This window comes from Rhinolophus ferrumequinum, chromosome 2, assembly GCF_004115265.2.
Source record: "Rhinolophus ferrumequinum isolate MPI-CBG mRhiFer1 chromosome 2, mRhiFer1_v1.p, whole genome shotgun sequence".
NCBI lineage: Eukaryota > Metazoa > Chordata > Mammalia > Chiroptera > Rhinolophidae > Rhinolophus > Rhinolophus ferrumequinum.
The window spans coordinates 30,504,268-30,516,499 of record NC_046285.1 but is presented as its reverse complement, the minus strand read 5'-3'; the positions used below and the strand labels follow the sequence as shown (position 1 = coordinate 30,516,499).

The 12,232-nt window shown below is 38.3% G+C and overlaps 1 protein-coding gene across 6 annotated transcripts in view; it reads left to right on the top strand.

Moving 5' to 3' along the window:
• Positions 1-12,232, top strand: part of SENP7 (SUMO specific peptidase 7) — a 128,412-nt gene that overhangs the window by 68,298 nt on the left and 47,882 nt on the right. The gene's annotated exons all lie outside the window — the stretch shown is intronic.

Sequence of the window (12,232 nt, the reverse complement as noted above, 5' to 3'; positions counted from 1 at the left end):
TCAAATGACATCAATGCACGTTCTGAAAAATAATGTGTTCTGAAAAATAGCACTAATTGTGAGGATTCTATGAAACTATCATATTAAGTCTGTACTTTTCAGGCTTTATACCAATCTGGGGATAAGGTTTAATAATAATAGGTCTAAAATTTCTGGATGTTTGTAAAATGTATTCAGTAAAAACTCTAACTCTCCCCAAGTTCTTTTTAAATAGTTATTGTCGACAAAAGTCTGCTGCCATCAAGCTAATGTTGATAGGAGTCCCCAATTTGGGGTGCAGAAAGAGGAGAAACTATTCAAGTGGACAATTTGAAAACTGGGGAAATGCAGCCTCCAGTGGAAAAAGTACATTCTACAGAGACAAAGGGGAAGCCGTCTTTTAGAGATAAAGTTCCCACTTGACAGAAAAAAATATGGTACATTTTTATGCAAATGAGGAATCCATATAGCCAGTTCTGATTGGTTGTAATTGCACATTGTGATTGGTCTTTATGGAGCAGCTCTGATGGGTGAATATAGCCACAAATGGGGATATAGCTGCATAGTTCTGATTGGATGGGGCAGGTCTCATTCCATTGATTGCAAGATGATACCAGGAAGTCTTGTATAAGGGTTGACACAGACAAGGAGCATAGTGCAGGGAGCTGAAAGTTCAGTCTGTAGCTTTCCCCTGAAATGCAGCATGCGTGAGAGGCTTCTGTTGGCAATGGCTGCCAGACTCTCTGGTTATGAATTCGTTTCCAGTTAAACACAAGATGTCCTTCGAAATTTCCAGGTAGTATTATTTGATGTGAGCCCTGAAAAATTATTCTGTTGATGGTAATTTTTTTTTTTTGATTCTTGCAATAGGCATAGACTTTGGAGACAGACATCTGGATTCAGATCTTAGCAGTACTTCTAACATGCTGACTTACCTTAGGCAAGTTACTTATTCTGTCTATAAAATAGGGATAGTAATATACACCTTATAGAATCATTGTGCAGATTTAAGGAGATGACCTATGTAAAGTCCCTGGCACTCAGTAGGTGATTAATAAATGGTAGTCGTTATACAAGCAATGAAAGGCTGTTGTAGCTGATGCTACTGAAATCTTCTATGGTGAGGATGACAGTGTCTTATCCAGAGATTATGGCTATCCCTCTTGCCATTACAAGTGCTGCCAAGGCAATTGTGACAGCCATACTAGTATTACCATTTGGTTTAAGGCTGAGTACTACACTACTTAAACTAAGCTTTATTTCTCTCCTCCATTAAAACGAGTTCATTTTGTGGAGAATCCAGAGTACTCTGTGGAAATAAATTGCAAATATGGCCATACCGTCACTTCAGTTGATGGGCCCCATTGGAACTCAAGTACAGTATGAGTACAGCGTAGGCTCAAGGATGAGACTCTTGTAATCAATCTTCTCCCAGTCTGCCTGTCTCAAAATCAGGAAGAATAAATAAAAATTATTTATTAATAGATTGTCTCAGGAGACATGATGTTCTGACATTATTGTTATCCTGTTATTGAAGAGAATGTGATGTACACTCCAACTCTTGTTATGAAGATATAATGTCAAGAAGCAACTAAAAATTGGTGGGTGAAAGAATGAGGCTAGGACTGAAAACTGAGGAGGTTTCCTCTGAAAACCTAGCACTTACGCCTTTGATGATATATATGGAAAATGTTATGTAAATGCTAAAAATCTTACTTTAGCCTTATCCTGTCTTTAGTGTTCGGAGCTGTTATTACTGACAGATAACCTGAATGGAATTTTGTAGAAAAAAAAACATACCTTGTGTTTTATGCCAAAAATAAAGGAATAATAGAAAACATTAAGAATGAGTAGAAAAATTAAATTAATGTGGTCTCCATGCAGAAGCATATTTGTTTTTTCTAGATGAAAATTTATTATTTTAACATACAGATACTTATTAACTTTTATATTAATCCTGTAACAACTTTTAACTCTTTTAACTAGTATTTTTATTGTCTTTATTATGATATTGCACTGTGATTAATGCCATACCTGTCTTTAACTTACTTAGTACAGGCTTGAATTGCAGCTCTGGCAATTTGAATTCGCTTAACTTCTTTCTCTATATCTCAGTTTAACTCATCTGTAAAATGAAATAATAATACCTAAATATGATGGAAGAATAAAGAGAAAATCAGCTTTTCTTTTAATTTGATAACTTCCGCATCAGTACATAGAAATCTATTTTATCTTTTTTTATGTATATGTACTTCCTTATGAATGGACATTTACGATATTTGTCATTTTTTGTTTGTATACCAATGCTACAGTAAGTGGATTATCAATATGTCTTTGTATATTTATTCTTATCAATCTTTATATTGCCATTCTACATTGTAACCATAATTAGGTGTTATTAAAAAATTTTTGATAGCATGTTGGGGAAAATAAATATAGTTGTTTTCATTTCAATTGTTTTTTTTATTTTTAGTAAAAATGGATTTTTAAATTTATTATATGAGTTTTTAGTTTTCATATATATTGGGGTGTTCCATCTGTTTTTTATTGATTTGTAAGAATTCTTATTAGAATTCTTATTAGAGGTATTAACTCTTTGCTGTATTTGTTGCAAATGTTTTTCAAGCTTCCTATTTATAATTTTACTTTATTTGTAGTATCTTCTATAGTATAGAAATTTAAAATTTTATTTTGTAAAATCTGTCAGTGTTTGATATCTGTGTTTTGGTTTATTCTTGGAAAGACCTCCTCAACCCCCAGTGTAGAAATAGGTCAGTCAACTACTGTTTTAATTTGTGATACTTTATGTGAGGTATCAGATCCAGAATAAGAGTCTGGAAATTACTTTTCTTACTGAAGTTTTGATTCCTTTTTTGCATTTCTGTAGTTTGGTTTAAATGTCTATGGGTTGTATTCACCCTTTGGCTATTGTGAATAACACTGTTATGAACATTGGTGTGCAATGTATTTCAGTATTTTTTTAAATAATTTTTTATTTTTCAATTACAGTTGACATACAATATTATATTAATTTCAGGTGTACAGCATGGTGATTAGCCATTTATATAACTTACAAAGTGGTCATTTCAATAAGTCCAGTACCCATCTGACACCATATATTGTTATTATGATACTACTACTATATTCCCCATGCTATATTCTACATCCCATGACTATTTTGTATTTACCAATTTGTATCTATTAATCTCCTCCCTTCTTCATCCATCCTGTTTACCCTTCCCCCCCAACTCCCAGTCTGGCAATCATCAAAATGTTCCCTGTATCTATTAGCTTGTTTCTGTTTGGTTTGTTTGTTTATCTTGTTTTCTAGATGACATTTGTCTTTCTCTGTCTGACGTTCTCTACTCACCACAATACCCTCTAGGGCCATCCATGTTGTTGTAGATGGCAATGTTTCTTTCTTTTTTATGGCTGAGTAATATTCCATTATATGTATGCGCTACCTTTTTTTTTTTTTTTTAAAGATTTTATTGGGGAAGGGGAATAGGACTTTATTGTGGAACAGTGTGTACTTCCAGGCCTTTTTTTCCAAGTCAAGTTGTTGTCCTTTCAATCTTAGTTGTGGAGGGCGCAGCTCAGCTCCAGGTCCAGTTGCTGTTTTTCTAGTTGCAGGGGCACAGCCCACCATCCCTTGAGGGAGTCGAACTGGCAACTCCAACCAACTGAGCCATCCGAGAGGCAGCTCAACTCAAGATGCTGTGTTCAATCTTAGTTGCAGGGGGCAGAGCCCACCATCCCTTGTGGGATTCGAGGAATTGAACCGGCAACCTTGTGGTTGAGAGCCCACTGGCCCCTGTGGGAATCGAACCGGCAGCCTTCGGAGTTAGGAGCATGGAGCTCTAACCGCCTGAGCCACCGGGCCGGCCCTGCACTACCTTTTTTTTTTTAATTCTTTTATTGGGGAATATTGGTGAAAAGTGTGTTTTTCCAGGACCCATCAGCTCCATGTCAAGTCGTTCTTTGCTATCTAGTGGTGGGGGGCACAACTCAGCTCCAGGTTTTCAGTCTAGTTGTGGAGGGCGCAGCTCACTGGCCTATGTGGGAATTGATCCGGTGACGTTGGTGTTATGAGCACTGCACTCTAACTACTGAGCCAACCAGCGGCTCTGCTCCAAGCTCAGGCCGTTGTCTCTCACTGGTCCATGTGGGAATTGAACCGATGACCTTGGTGTTATCAGCATTACACTCCAACCACTAAGCCAACTGGCCGCCCTGCGCCACCTTTTATTTATCCATTCATCCATTGATGGACACCCAGGTTGCTTCCACATCTTGGCTGTTGTAAATAATGCTGCAATGAACATATGAATGCACATGTCCCTTTGAAGTAGAGTTTTGGGTTTCTTCGGATGAATACTCAGAAGTGGGATTACTGGATCCTTCTTTGTCTCTTATGGCATTTGTTTTAAAGTCTATTTTGTCTGATATAAGTATTGCTACTCCAGCTTTATTGTCTCATTACCATTTTCATGAAGTAACTTTTTCCATCTCTTTCAGTCTGTGTGTGTCTTCTGATCTGAAGTGAGTCTCGTATAGGCAGCATATAAGGGTTTTGTTTTCTTATCTATTCAACCACCTGTGTCTTTTGATTGGACCATTTAATTCATTTGCATTTAAAGTAAATGACTCCATGGAGCAAAATCTGCATTAGCGGGACTCAGTCCCTTCCCAATATGCCCTTGCGGTGTGTTGTTTGTGGAGGTGGTTGGGGGTGCTCTGGTGTGGTCTGAAGTTGGCCACTGGGTATGTTGGTTCTGGGACCTCTTGGAAGGGGTGCAGGCCAAGGTCAGCCACTGTATATGCCCTGCCCTGGGCTGTTTGATTTGAGTTACAAAATGGTCTTTGGTTGGTAGCTTATTGTGGTGGGCTTGTAGGCATCTGGTAGAGGCTAAGCTGTGAATTGAGGCCAAATACTTTTAGTGCTGGGCTTGGAGCTGCTTAGCAAGAGGAATAGGACATAGTGAGGCTTCTTGTTTGGGGTGTGTGAACCTTTGAGAGATTTTAGGAAAGTCCGTAGTGCAATCCATGATGTCCGTTTGTATGGCAAAGCCGTTGGAAGTGGCTTGGGTGGCCTGGCAAGTTGTGTGGGGCAGTGTCTCAGGCAATCTCCAGTGTGGGAAGAGCAGTGTTAGCCAGGTCGATGAAGACTCAGACTTGGCGCTCACCTATGCCTGCATTCTGGGTGGGTGAAGAGGGCTTAACAAAAAAATCATGGCACCTTGAGCAGCACTTTTATCAAGGATGGAGCTGCCCCTCCAGCCCTTGCTCTGAAGCCAGACAATTCAGTTCCTCCCTGTATGTCCCTGGCACTTTTTGAGCTGCTGCCCCAGCGCTGGAGCTCATAACAAGTGGGTCCGTCAGTGAGTAATTCTGTACGCAGGTCCTTTAAGAGAAATGCCTGGGACTCCAGCAGCCCTCTGTCTCACTGAGCTGCAATCCCTGCTGGTTTTCACAGTCAGGTGTTATGGGGAGTTCTCCTCCCAGCACTTGTGCCCTGGGCTGCTCCTCAGGGAGGACCTCTGCAGCTGAGCTATCCCTCCTGATTCTTAACCAGGGAGTGGGACCAGCTCCTTTGGCATCTCCAAACCTCCTACCTGTCTCCATGTGTCTTCTTTATATCTTTAGTTATAGAAGTTCTGTCCAGGTAGTCTTCAGATGGTTCTCAATGGTGGTGGTTGTGTAAGTTAGTTGTAATTTTGATGTAGTTATGGGAAGAGGCCAGCACATCATTTACCTTTTCCACCATCTTGACCGAAAGTCTCTAGGTCTGTAGGTTTTTCTATTTCTGCAAAAAACAGCATTACAATTTTTATAAGAATGCGTTAAATCTGTAGATTGCTTTGGTTAGTATCTTAACAATATTCTTTCAATCCATGAACATGGGATGTGTTTCCATGTATTAATATCGTTAATTTTCTTTCAGTCATGTTTTTAGTTTTTGAGTTTTTTGACTCCTTGGTTAAGTTAATTGCTAAGTTTTAAATTATTGAAGCTATTATGAATAGAATTGTTTTGTTAATTTCCTTTTTTCATTTATTAACAGTTTTTTTTGTATATGTATTTTTTAGAGTTTTCTACATGTAAGATCATGTCATATGTGAATACAGATTATTTTATTTCTTCTTTTCCAGTTTGTTTTTATTTATTTTTTGTATTTTATTTTTATTTATTTATTTATTTATTTTTAAAGATTTTATTGGGGAAGGGGAACAGGACTTTATTGGGAAACAGTGTGTACTTCCAGGACTTTTTTCCAAGTCAAGTTGTTGTCCTTTCAGTCTTAGTTGTGGAGGGTGCCATTCAGCTTCCAAGTTGTTGTCCTTTCAGTCTTAGTTGTGGAGGGCGCAGCTCAGCTCCAGGTCCAGTTGCCGTTGCTAGTTGCAGGGGGCACAGCCCACCATCCCTTGTGGGAGTCGAACCAGCAACCTTGTGGTTGAGAGCCCGCACTCCAACCAACTGGGCCATCCAGGAGGCAGCTCAGCTCAAGGTTCCGTGTTCAATTTTAGTTGCAGGGGGCGCTGCCCACCATCCCGTACGGGAGTCGAGGAATCGAACTGGCAACCTTGTGGTTGAGAGCCCGCGCTCCAACCAACTGAGCCATCCGGAAGGCAGCTCAGCTCAAGATGCCATGTTCAATCTTAGTTGCAGGGGGCAGAGCCCACCATCCCTTGCAGGACTCGAGGAATTGAACTGGCAGCCTTGTGGTTGAGAGCCCACTGGCCCATGTGGGAATCAAACCGGCAGTCTTCAGAGTTAGGAGCATGGAACTCCAACTGCCTGAGCCATCGGGCTGACCCAGTTTGTTTTTATTTTTATTTTTCTTGCATAATTGATCTTTCTAGAACTTCCAGTACTATGTTGACTAGAGGTGGAACAGGTGGGCAAACTTATCTTATTCCTCATCTTAGAGGAAAAGCCTTTCACCATTTGTTACGAAATTCACTGTGGATTTTTTTATATGTGGCTTTTATTATGTTGAGGTAGTTTCCTTGAATTCCTAGACTGTTGAATGTGTTTTCTTTTTTATCATCAGGAAAGGGTGTTGAATTGTGTCAATGTAATAACAAGCAGAGAAAAAAAGGAGGAGGGACACAGGCTAGAATGGAGCTAATTAATTAATTAATTAATTTAGTATCTAATCAATTTATTTAGCAATATGCAATAGAAAAAGACAATGGCAATTAACAGAATATGCTAATGTCAGAAAGTAAAGGTGGTTAAGACTAAACTATATACATTGATAACAATGTCACGTCAAAGAAGTACACATACTTATAAGTTTAAGAGTTCCCAACACATGTTTACTATTGATCAAAACACTTGGCTAAATACACAAATAACTTGGCTAAATACACAAATCAGTTAAGGAGTATCCAAAAGCAGTAATAAGCTCTATAGGATAGCAACTATTGCAGTAGATGTCAAAAGCTCACCAAACTGGGGGAGAACAACACCAGAAAAGTCATAAATCAAAACCTTGCCAAGTCTGTAGCTGAGAGAAACTCAGGTGTCTCCCACTCCGTTGTTTGTTAGTTCCCAAGAATGCTGCTGCTGTTGCCTTTGTTGTTGTTGTTGGAAATTAGGAAGTCTGATAATGCAAGCTGCAAGCTGCATACAGGTTCCCAAAGATGCTAGAATGATGACAATTCACCAACAAAAGAAGTTTCTACTGTCCATTGAGGCAAGTTCCGATCTCTTACTCTGAAACAATCCAGTCCTGAAAAGCAGTCCTAAAACAGCAAATCTTCTGAATAGCAATCTCTTGAAACAGCAATCAATCAATATCAAGCCACCTGAGGTCTGTGATATATATCTCTTTAAATGTACCTTAGAGCCAAGTTTCTTGTTCCTGCCTCCCCTTTCAGGAATGGCCAGTTCTGGGAGGGTCCGACAGCTACTGATACGAATGTTGCCCCTCTGGCCGAAGGGGCAGTTCATCCAGATTAGCAACAAGGCCTGGCGATGTGCCTGTCACGTCATCCTGATATAACTTAGGTACTTATTCACTTCACTGCTGATGTGGGTGAAGCAGAAGAGAACAAAGAGGGAATTCTCTCAACCCCTGATCAAGAATTTCTTTAGCCCTAAGCTAACCATCACCTCACAGCACAGACAGAAAAGCAACCTCATCTCATATGTTCCTTGCTCGGGAGAATGAGACCAAAGGGGGAACTTACTCAACCCTTGATCACAGCATAGAAATAACCTCACATACAGGAACAGATCAAAGCTGATAGACAAAAGCTCACATCAACTAGTGAAGGCAAATTTTCCTCAACATCTACCCTACAATTCGGCCTCAAAATTTGTATTCATTGGTAATCACATGCAGTCTCTTATGTGAGAGAACAAAGAGTCAACAGACAAAACTTAACCTAACCATCACCTCACATGCGGTCTCTCATATGAGGGAACAAAGAAACAGACAAAAGCTAACCATCACCACACATGTAGTCTCTCATGTGAGGGAACAAAAAGCAAACCAAAAAGCTAACCATCACCTCACATGGAGTCTTTCAAGTGAGGGAAGAAAAAGCAAACTAAAAAGCTAACTATTACCTCAAACGGAGTCTCATGTGAGGTAACAAAAAGCAAACAGACAAAAGCTCACATTAACCAAAGAAGGCAAATTTTCTTTAACATCTTCCCTACAGTCAAGCACTTTTTTTGGCATGAATTGAAATGACCATGTGGTTTTCCTCCTTGATTCTGTTAATGTGGTGTATTACATTGATAGATTTTTGTATGTTGAACCATCTTTGCATTCTACGTATAAATCCATGTGGTCAGGGTGTATAACCATAATGAGCTATTGAATTCTATTTGGATTATTTTTGCATCAGTGTTCATAACAGATATTGGTCTGTAGCTTTTTTTGTAGTGTCTTTGACTGTCTTTGTTATCAGGGCAATGTTGGCCTTATGGAATGAGGTAGGAAGTATTTTATCCTCCTCAATTTTTTGGAAGAGTTTGGTAGAATTCAGCAGTTGAAGCTATTAGGTTCAGGGCTTTCCTTTTTTGGTAGGTTTTTGGTTACTGACTCAATGTCCTTACTAGTTATGGGTCTATTCAGATTTTCTATTTGTCATTCAGTATTGGTAAATTTGTGTTAATGGGAATTTGTCTATTTCATCCTGATTGTCCAATTTGTTGGCATACAGTTGTTTATTGTAGTCTCTTATAATCCTTATTTCTGTAAATTGGTAGTAATGACCTCATTTTCATTTCAATTTTATTAATTTGAGTCTTTTTCTTAGTTCATCTAGCTAAAGCTCTGTCAATTTTGTTGATCTTTTTGAAGAACTAACTTTTGGTTTTGTTGATATCCTTTTTTTCTTCTTTCTATTCTATGTTTATCTCTGGTCTAATCTTTATTATTTTCTTCCTTCCACTATCTTTGAATTTAGTTTGTTCTTTTTCTAGTTCCTTCAGTTGTAAGTTAGGTTGTTGATTTGAGTTCTTTCTTATTTCTTAATATAAACATCTACAGCTATATATTTCTCCTTTCGCACTGCTTTTACTGTGTCCCATATGTTTTGATATGTTGTTTTCATTTTCATTTATCCCTTAGACTTTTCTCATTTCCTTGTGATTTCTTGTTAGACTCATTTGTTGTAAAGTGTAGTGTTTAATTTTCACAAATGTGAATTTTCAAGTTTTCATTCCATTATTGATTTCTAACTTCATCCTTTGTGGTCCGAGAAGATGCTTTGTATGGTATATCTTTCTAAGTATACTGAGGCTTAATTTGTTTTCTACAATATGGTTTATCCTGTAGAATGTCCGATGTGCACTTGAAAAGAATGTGTATTTTGTTGTTACTGGTTTGAGTAGAGTGTTCTGTATATGTCCTTTTGATTTAGTAGGTTTATTGTGTTGTTCATGTCCTTTAATTCTTATTTTCTGTCAGGTTATTCTATCTGTTGTTAATAGTGAGATATTGAAATCTCCAACTTCTTGTAGAACTGTCTATTTCTCTCTGTCAGTTTTCACTTTATGTATTTTGATAGTCTAATTAGGTGTGCAAATGTTCATGCAGTTGACCCTTGAACCACACAGATTTGAACTACAGAGGTCCACTTATACAGATTGTTTTTTTTCAATAAATGTATAGTTAGTCCTCTTTATTTCTGGGTTTCACATCTGTGGATTCAACCAACATTGGATTGAAAACAATATTTTTGATGTGTGGTTGGGAATCCATGGATGTGGAGGGTGGACTGTATACATTGTTCTATGCTATTTTATATAAGGAACTTCAACATCCATGGATTTTGGTATTCACGGTGGGATGGTGGTCCTGGAAACAGTCCCCTGTAGGTACTAAAGGGTGACAGTAGTTAAATTTTGGGATATTTTACTGCATTACGTTGGGGGTTGGCACTCTAAACCCTGTGTTATTCAAGGGTCAACTGTAATTGTTAAATTATCTTGTATTGAATCTTGTACTGATAGATAATGTTCTTCTTTGTCTCTTGTAAACTTTTTGATTTAAAATCTATTTTGTCTGATATTAGTATAGCCACTTTTGCTGTCTTTTGGCTAGTATTTGCATAGAATACTTTCTTCTGTCCTTTCTCTCTTAACCTATTTGTGCTTTTGGATCTGAAGTGAGTCTCTGTAGGCAGGCTATAGTTGTGTCATATATATATTTTAAATCCATTCTACTAATCTTTGTCTTTTGTTTGGAGAGTTTAATTAATTAACATTTAAAGGAATAGATAAAGAATGACTTATTTCTGTCATTTTGATCATTTGTTTTCTATATGCCTTATAGTTTTGTTTTTGCCCCATATTTCGTGCATTACTGTCTTTTTCTGTGTTCCCTTGTTTTTTGTAGTGAAACTTTTTGTTTCTCTTCTCATTTCCTTTTGTCTGTACTCTGTAGCTGATATCTTTGTGGTTATCATGGGGTTTACATTTAACATTCCTTTTTTTTAAAGTTTATTGGGGTGACAATTGTTAGTAAAGTTACATAGATTTCAGATGTACAGTTCTGTAATACATTATCTATATCTCACATTGTGTGTTCACCACCCAGAGTCAGTTCTCTTTCCATCACCATATATTAGACCCCGTTTACCCTCTTATAGAGCCCTGCTCCCCTTACCCCCTTACCCTCTGGTAACCCCTAAACTGTTGTCTATGTCTATGAGTTTTTGTTCTTTCAGTTATTTGTCTTGTTCTTTTGTTGTTTTCGATTTATGTACCACATATCAGTGAAATCATTTGGTTCTTTACTTTTTCTGTCTGACTTATTTCGCTTAGCATTATACTCTCAAGATCCATCCATGTTGTCATAAATGGTCCTATTTCATCTTTTCTTACCGCCGAATACATTTAACATTCTAAAGTTACAGCACTGTAATTTGAATGTATAGCAGCCTAACTTTAATAACATTCAAAACTGTGCTCTTATACAGCTCTGTCTTCACTTCATTTCGAGTATTGACTGCACAAAATTATATTTTTATGCATTGTGTGTTCAAAAATGTAGTCTAATAGTTTTAAAAAATGCATTAGTCTTTTAAATCATGTAGAAAAAAAGGCAAATTACACACCAAGGTACAATAATATCAGCTTTTATAATTGTCCATGTATTTTCCAATAATATTTATTTCTTCATATGGTTTCAAGTTACTGTCTAATGTCCTATCATTTCAACGTGAAGAAGGACTCGCTTTAGCATTTCTTGTAGAGCTGATCTAGTGGTAATGCACTATTTCAGGTTTTGTTTAATTTGAAATGTGTTAATTTTGCCCTTATTTTTGAAGGACAGTTTTGCCAGATATAGGGTTTCTGGTTGAGTTTTTTTTTCTTTAGTTCTTTGAATATACCAATCTAGTGCCTTCTAGCTATCATGTTTTTTGACGAGAAATCTGCTTAAAATCTCCCCCTTTTTTTTGCCCCCGCCACTCTGGTTCAAGCCATTGTTTCTCAGTCTAGTTGTGTAGGACACAGTTCCCTGGCCCATGCTGGTATTACGAGCCTTGCGCTCCCCCCGGCTGAGGCAGTCGGTCACCGGTTGTCGGTCGGACACTCATGCTGGTCGCTGGCCACTCACGCTGGCTGCCCGCCACTCATGGCAGCACACAGCAGCCCATGGCCACTCACACTGGCTGCCAGTCACTCACGCTGGCTGCCGGCCACTCCAGCTGTCCACCGGCTGCTCATGGCAGCACACAGTAGCCCAGAGCAGCACACACCTCGCGTCAGCTCACACTGACCTCTG